This window comes from Ascaphus truei, chromosome 20, assembly GCF_040206685.1.
Source record: "Ascaphus truei isolate aAscTru1 chromosome 20, aAscTru1.hap1, whole genome shotgun sequence".
NCBI lineage: Eukaryota > Metazoa > Chordata > Amphibia > Anura > Ascaphidae > Ascaphus > Ascaphus truei.
Genome location: NC_134502.1, coordinates 25,674,343 through 25,683,077, shown reverse-complemented (window position 1 = coordinate 25,683,077; position 8,735 = coordinate 25,674,343). Strand labels below are relative to the sequence as shown.

General features: G+C 47.8%; 1 protein-coding gene across 1 annotated transcript in view; it reads left to right on the top strand.

The window, feature by feature from the left end:
• The first annotated feature begins 230 nt into the window (after positions 1-230).
• The window catches only part of LYL1 (LYL1 basic helix-loop-helix family member), a 35,782-nt gene continuing 27,277 nt past the window's right edge, over positions 231-8,735 (top strand). Inside the window, exon 1 of the mRNA XM_075577511.1 lies at positions 231-515. The gene's annotated coding sequence lies outside the window, so the exon portion shown is untranslated. The remainder of the gene's footprint in view (positions 516-8,735) is intronic.

The window sequence follows — 8,735 nt, the reverse complement described above, 5'->3', positions numbered from 1 at the left end:
CCCGCAAACAACTGTACCTGACGCAGTGACCCCGCAAACAACTGTACCTGACGCAGTGACCCTGCATACAGCTGCACCGGAGACAGAGAAACTGCATACAACTGCACCTGATACAGAGAGACTACAAGCAGCTGAGGGTTACAGCCAGGTGCAGGAATTAGCAGCCACACCCAAAGCAGACATGCAGCAAACAGCCCAGGTTGAGAGCCTGAATGATGCTGGCAATACACCTGAGACAGAGCAGCAAACAGCTCAGGCACAGGAAGAAGAGTCTGAAATAGAAATGGCTGAAGCAGTGGAGAACGCTGAAGCAGTAGAGGCTTTTGAGGCGCAAGAAATGGAGATTCCTAAAGTGGGAGAGAAATCCATACAGCCTGCAGCAGCATCAAAGCCCTTAGCAGAAACAGGAGCGGCAAAAGCAAAGTCCTTAGCTGAAGCAGGAACGGCAGCAAAACCAACAGGAGCGGCCGAGCCAGCTCCCCCCCAGCAGTCAGCATGGAGTACAAGACGCCCAGGTACATCTTATTTGTCATTTGATGATGCCAGAAAGCGCAGGAACGTTGTCAGACTGCATTATTGGGGGGATATGGTTCCTATACCGGACAGATTTGTTGTAGGAAAAGACTTGATCAAAGTTTCTCTTGGCTTCCAACCCAGTGAGGTTTATGCTTTGTTACATGCTCCTAGTAGCAGAAACTACGAAGTGAGCTTTAAGACACCAGAAGGGCTAGAAAAATTCTGGTTTCGTTACAGAGAAGTGAAGGATAATCCAGAATGGGAATTCTTTAAAGTTATCCAGGTTTCTCGCCCTGTGACCGTGGAAGTGAATATTATCTTTGATATTGAGACTGTAGCGGTTGAAGATATATGTTTTTGGCTACAAAGACAGTGCGATATTCAGTCTGGTCCAGTGAAAAGTATGGATGCTGAAGGTTTCTGGAATGGGGGCTACAAGTTTAAAGTTAAACTTCGATACACACACAATGTGGCATGTCACCTCCCAAACGCCATATATATTGGAAGAGATCGCGGGCGATGTTTTTATTGGGGACAGCCTAAAAAATGTTTTAAATGTGATTCCCCCAGGCACTTAAGCTCAGCGTGTGACAAAATCAGGTGCACTTTATGTGGTTCTATTGGTCATCACAGCTCTGAGTGTGACAAGGACATAGTCTGCAACCTGTGCTATAAATGTGGTCATTCCTTTAAAGATTGCCCAGAAGCCGAACACAACCATTATGGGCAGAATGAAATGTCTAGTGTACAGAATACAGCATCTCCTAGTGATAAAGAGAATACCACAGAGTCATCAGAAAGTCTTCAACTTACACCTGTAGAAGAGGTTTTAAAGTCTCTGGGTCTGACATATACACTTCCAGCCCAAAGGGGGTCAGACGGAGAACACAGGAGCGATCTGAGCAAAGATGGCGGCGAACCCTGCAAAGATGGCGGCGAACCCTGCAAAGATGGCGGCGAACCCTGCAAAGATGGCGGCGAACCTCGCAAAGATGGCGATAATGAATGGGAAACAATAACAAGTAAAAACAAGACTGCCCTAACCAGCTCAGCTGGAAAGAAAACTACAGAAACTGTCCAAGAAGAGATCTCACTGCACAATACATATGAGGTATTGGAGGAAAAGAGTTGGGGTGAAAAGATGGATGACGCAGACCCGGATATGTCGGACAGTCAGACCTCGCAGCGGTCTGGATCTATTCAGGACATTGAGATGGCCGGACCATCAAATAAGAGAAATATGCCACTAGAGAGTAGCCCCGGGAAAAAGAAAATGGTCAAAAAGAAAAATGGTGCAAAAAAGAAAAAAAAAGGGTGGTGGTGATTCACTAAATATGCAAAGTGCCCCTCTCCGCTGAAAGTGGCAACTATTAATGTGAATAGTATTAAGGGGAAAAGATACAGACTCAAGTCTTTTCTAGTCTAAAGGACATTAAGAATTAGATTTTCTTTTTGCAGGAAACTTGCTTGATTACTTTGTGTTATTTATCTATCAGTAAAGTGTATATTGTTTATCTATCAGATATAAAGTGTATATAGCAGGGGGAATCTGAGAGGTTGGAGAGAGGCGTTTAGATATCTTTGAAAAGGGAATCTCGCTAAGATAAATGTATTGTTTATGTCATTTTCTGGATGCTATTCTGTAAGTATTGTGTGTTTTTGTAAATATTTGTATTTTGTATTTAAAATAAAAAAGATTCCCCTCACACACACTACTACACCATGTCATGTATACACAGCACAGGTACAGCGCGGGCAGCAGCAGTGCCAGCCTCCCCCTCACACACACACTACTACACCATGCCATGTATACACAGCACAGGTACAGCGCGGGCAGCAGCAGTGCCAGCCTCCCCCTCACACACTACTACACCATGCCATGTATACACAGCGCAGGTACAGCGCGGGCAGCGGCAGTGCCAGCCTCCCCCTCACACACTACTACACCATGCCATGTATACACAGCACAGGTACAGCGCGGGCAGCGGCAGTGCCAGCCTCCCCTCACACACACTACTACACCATGCCATGTATACACAGCACAGGTACAGCGCGGGCAGTGGCAGTGCCAGCCTCCCCCTCACACACACTACTACACCATGCCATGTATACACAGCACAGGTACAGCGTGGGCAGCGGCAGTGCCAGCCTCCCCCTCACACACACTACTACACCATGTCATGTATACACAGCACAGGTACAGCGCGGGCAGCAGCAGTGCCAGCCTCCCCCTCACACACACACTACTACACCATGCCATGTATACACAGCACAGGTACAGCGCGGGCAGCAGCAGTGCCAGCCTCCCCCTCACACACTACTACACCATGCCATGTATACACAGCGCAGGTACAGCGCGGGCAGCGGCAGTGCCAGCCTCCCCCTCACACACACACTACTACACCATGCCATGTATACACAGCGCAGGTACAGCGCGGGCAGCGGCAGTGCCAGCCTCCCCCTCACACACACTGCAACCAAAACGGTCTCTTTGTCAACAATACGCCCCGTTTCCATGGACACCGCCCATCCCAGAGTATACGGGGAGGAGAATAGCAGGAAACTGCACATCTCCCTCGCAGTCGCAGACGTGGCCGCGTCTGTCCTGTGTCAGGAAAGGATAAGTCAGACCCCGGGGGCACTTCACACACAGCGAACAGGCTCATTACTTCCTGCAGCAACCTGCAACTACAGCCCAATAAGGCACTCAGGAGGCGGGTTACTGTGATAACATGTTACAGGGGCAATAAGGCACTCAGGAGCAGGGTTACTGTGATAACATGTTACAGGGGCAATAAGGCACTCAGGAGGCGGGTTACTGCGATAACATGTTACAGGCACAATAAGGCACTCAGGAGGCGGGTTACTGTGATAACATGTTACAGGGGCAATAAGGCACTCAGGAGGCGGGTTACTGCAATAACATGTTACAGGGGCAATAAGGCACTCAGGAGGAGGGTTACTGTGATAACATGTTACAGGGGCAATAAGGCACTCAGGAGGCGGGTTACTGCAATAACATGTTACAGGGGCAATAAGGCACTCAGGAGCAGGGTTACTGTGATAACATGTTACAGGGGCAATAAGGCACTCAGGAGGCGGGTTACTGTGATAACATGTTACAGGGGCAATAAGGCACTCAGGAGGCGGGTTATTGCAATAACATGTTACAGGGGCAATAAGGCACTCAGGAGGCGGGTTACTGCGATAACATGTTACAGGGACAATAAGGCACTCAGGAGCAGGGTTACTGTGATAACATGTTACAGGGGCAATAAGGCACTCAGGAGCAGGGTTACTGTGATAACATGTTACAGGGGCAATAAGGCACTCAGGAGGCGGGTTACTGCAATAACATGTTACAGGGGCAATAAGGCACTCAGGAGGCGGGTTACTGCAATAACATGTTACAGAGACAATAAGGCACTCAGGAGGCGGGTTACTGCAATAACACGTTACAGGGGCAATAAGGCACTCAGGAGGCGGGTTACTGCAATAACATGTTACAGGGGCAATAAGGCACTCAGGAGGCGGGTTACTGCAATAACATGTTACAGGGACAATAAGGCACTCAGGAGGCGGGTTACTGCGATAACATGTTACAGGGGCAATAAGGCACTCAGGAGGCGGGTTACTGCGATAACATGTTACAGGGCAATAAGGCACTCAGGAGGTGGGTTAATGCGATAACATGTTACAGGGGTAATAAGGCACTCAGGAGCAGGGTTACTGTGATAACATGTTACAGGGGCAATAAGGCACTCAGGAGGCGGGTTACTGCAATAACATGTTTCAGGGGCAATAAGGCACTCAGGAGGCGGGTTACTGCGATAACATGTTACAGGGACAATAAGGCACTCAGGAGCAGGGTTACTGTGATAACATGTTACAGGGGCAATAAGGCACTCAGGAGGCGGGTTACTGCAATAACATGTTTCAGGGGCAATAAGGCACTCAGGAGGCGGGTTACTGCGATAACATGTTACAGGGACAATAAGGCACTCAGGAGGCGGGTTACTGCAATAACATGTTACAGGGGTAATAAGGCACTCAGGAGGCGGGTTACTGCAATAACATGTTACAGGGGCAATAAGGCACTCAGGAGCAGGGTTACTGTGATAACATGTTACAGGGGCAATAAGGCACTCAGGAGGCGGGTTACTGCAATAACATGTTTCAGGGGCAATAAGGCACTCAGGAGGCGGGTTACTGTGATAACATGTTACAGGGACAATAAGGCACTCAGGAGGCGGGTTACTGCGATAACATGTTACAGGGCAATAAGGCACTCAGGAGGTGGGTTAATGCGATAACATGTTACAGGGGTAATAAGGCACTCAGAAGCAGGGTTACTGTGATAACATGTTACAGGGGCAATAAGGCACTCAGGAGGCGGGTTACTGCAATAACATGTTTCAGGGGCAATAAGGCACTCAGGAGGCGGGTTACTGCGATAACATGTTACAGGGACAATAAGGCACTCAGGAGCAGGGTTACTGTGATAACATGTTACAGGGGCAATAAGGCACTCAGGAGGCGGGTTACTGCAATAACATGTTTCAGGGGCAATAAGGCACTCAGGAGGCGGGTTACTGCGATAACATGTTACAGGGACAATAAGGCACTCAGGAGGCGGGTTACTGTAATAACATGTTACAGGGACAATAAGGCACTCAGGAGGCGGGTTACTGCGATAACATGTTACAGGGCAATAAGGCACTCAGGAGGTGGGTTAATGCGATAACATGTTACAGGGGTAATAAGGCACTGAGGAGGCGGGTTACTGCAATAACATGTTACAGGGACAATAAGGCACTCAGGAGCAGGGTTACTGTGATAACATGTTACAGGGGCAATAAGGCACTCAGGAGGCGGGTTACTGCAATAACATGTTTCAGGGGCAATAAGGCACTCGGGAGCAGGGTTACTGTAATAACATGTTACAGGGACAATAAGGCACTCAGGAGGCGGGTTACTGCGATAACATGTTACAGGGCAATAAGGCACTCAGGAGGTGGGTTAATGCGATAACATGTTACAGGGGTAATAAGGCACTCAGGAGGCGGGTTACTGCAATAACATATTACAGGGGCAATAAGGCACTCAGGAGCCGGGTTACTGCAATAACATGTTACAGGGGCAATAAGGCACTCAGGAGGCGGGTTACTGCGATAACATGTTACAGGGGTAATAAGGCACTCAGGAGGCGGGTTACTGCAATAACATATTACAGGGGCAATAAGGCACTCAGGAGCCGGGTTACTGCAATAACATGTTACAGGTGTGTGAGTTATGTTCCGAGGTACGACCAGGGGGACAGTTTTTGGGGAAATTAAACAGTGGCATTTATTCAGCCCGTGACTTTAAGTAATACAGTTTGAGATTTTTTTAATATATATATATATATATATATATATATATATATATATATATATATATATATATATATATATATATATATATATATATATATATATATATATATATATATATATATATACACACAGTGGTTGACAAATCACCAAAAAATCTACTTGCCACACAAAAAAATCTACTCGCCACCTAGTACCAAACGTGTGCTGCTTGGGCCAATATTTACTCGCCCGGTGGTTAAATCCACTCGCCCGGGGCGAGCAAATGTATAGGTTTGTCGAACACTGATATATATATATATATATATATACACATATATACACACACACACACACATATATATATATACATACATATATATACAGTGTTCGACAAACCTATACATTTGCACGCCCCGGGCGAGTGGATTTAACATCGTGGCGAGCTCCTATTGGCCCAAGCAGCCCACGTTTGGTACTAGGTGGCGAGTAGATTTTGTTGATCGGCGAGTAGATTTTTTGGTGATTTGTCGACCACTGTATATATATATATATATATATATATATATTAATATTAATAATCTCACAAAGAAATTAACAGCCTATCCCTTTGTAAGAACTAACTCACATCCTCAGTCCCTATCTGCAGGGATGGGAGGATAAGCCTCTTACCAACCTAAGACCCCCAAAGTCCAAAAGCGGTACCTCCGTGCAAGGTGGCCCTTCATGTCAGTCTCTAGGTCGGGGTCTGGATTGGTGTCCGTTGAGGGGCCAGCTTCTGGCGGGTTCCCAGGTTCGCTGCACTCTGGAATAGAGGTCTGGTCCATGGTGTCTTGCTGGCAGCACACCGTTCTTCTGTGTGCTCAGGCGTTTCCCTGTCAGTTCCCAGCAGCAGGCTTTTCAACCTGTCTGATTAGCCAGGTGGAGACTGGTTAATTGACCTTGGCTGGATTCCTCAGACCACTACAGGCTTTCTATTGAAGCCTAATTTAGACAGGGTTAAGTCCCTGTTACATACCTCCCCTGTTGCTGGGTAGCTTGGGCTAGCCACGGCTGAAGCCCATCCTTTCACTCTCACTCGACATATACCTGCAGCTCGAATGAGAATGGATGGAGGAAGAGGACCCTCAGTCCCACTGTGATTGGAGCCCTTTCTCCAGGATAACAGTGTCTCCTCAAGAAGGTGCTTGAGCTCAGCACTCTTCAGTCGCTCGAGGAGGACCTTTCCCAAGCACCGTCTTTCTTCTGACCGCTTGGTCACGAGTTTTCCCAATGCGTCGGGTGATCTTTTCTTCCCTGAGTTTAGGGTGACCACCTGCTTTGGGTTCAGTATCCATGATCACGGGTGGTTCAACCTGGGCAGAGTTTTTGGCCATACCGACTGACCCCTGTGGCATCTCAGTTCGGTAGTCGGCAGACTTCTTGTCTTGACCTCTTTTACTTTGACCGATTTGTCAATGTGTGGGGACATCCCAAGTGATGTCTGGCGAGGTATCTCTGCTACAGTAGCACTGCTGTGAAGCTTCTTCACTACCAGAGGACCTCGGTCTACAGCTTTCTCATTCATCACTGGCCCATCCGTAACAAGGACGGCCCCCTCATCAGCAGAGAGGTCATGTGCGTTTGGCTCAGGATACTTGGATTCCAGAACATCATCAGTTTGGTGTTAGTTCTCACACCTAACCGTTACCCGTGGCCTTTCTTTTTTTGTAGACAACTAGTGTTGTACCTGTAGGTGTGTGTGATCACCGAAACAGTTCTGCCTCAATCTAGCCAAAGATTGCATCTTTCTAGCGGCTATGTCCATGGTGAGGACTCTGGCTTGGGCCCTGGGGCCACCGTAGCATGGCTGTATTGGTATCGCGCTTCTCAGTCGTAATTCGGTTACTTCTTTCGGAAAGCCGATTGGTGCACTGAGAGGGCATTGCGGGTGTGCTTATAACAACGCACAGCTTGCTTGGTTGTGACGTAGGACCTATATCTGGATTGCATCACACCAGCAGCTTCCTTCATTTTCCTGTAGTATCTTTGCTGCAGACACTTCCTAACGTGACTGGAGTAAGATTACACGCTGCTTCACATGTTCATAATTCTCTCTTTGTCGTCGCGTTCTCCATGTGGATTGGAGAAGACAGGCTGCTTTATTCTGGCTATTTAGCCGACGCGTTTTCATTCCTCTGTAGGCAGCCTGTATGGTGCGTTTGCGCAGATATATTTCTCGTTCCAACCCTGCTTAGATAAGAGCTCTCTTTTCCGTGGGGTTGCGTTCATTACAGGACCGCCACATCTTGTCCTCCATTTTGGTGGTTTCAGGTGTATTTTTCTTCCTGACGTCGGGAGGCGCTATTGCAGCTGCTTTCTCTGTGTATGCTAGAACCCCCGCTGATAGTCCTACAGGTGGGTAGACTTTGCTTGCAGTTTGTAGCTCTCACAGGTGTCTCTGTATACTTTTTCTTCTCATTTACTTTGGTAGGTTCTGAAACATCAGCAGTACTGGACACATTCTTTCTCATCAGTAATACTGAATGTGCACTTACTAAGAAAAACTTCTGCAATTTCCTTGTGACCACAGCGCGTTACTTGCTGCTGCAGTTCCTTGGCGCGCTGAAAAAAAATATTCCTCTGGCTGCTGCCCTTTTCCCCAGGGCCACGTCGGTATCATCCTCGTCATCAGAATAAGGCCTGAAGGGACACTGCTCCGTGTGGCTGGGCTCTTTACACCACAAACACATTTTCTTCTCCTTTCTTGCAGAGTCTGTACTTAACTGCAGCTGGGCGGCCATTTAAAAAACCCACAAGTGGTGGGGTAGAGTCTGGTCACAGCGTCAGTACCTTGTGTGGGTCACCGTCTGTCTCAGTCCTCCCAGT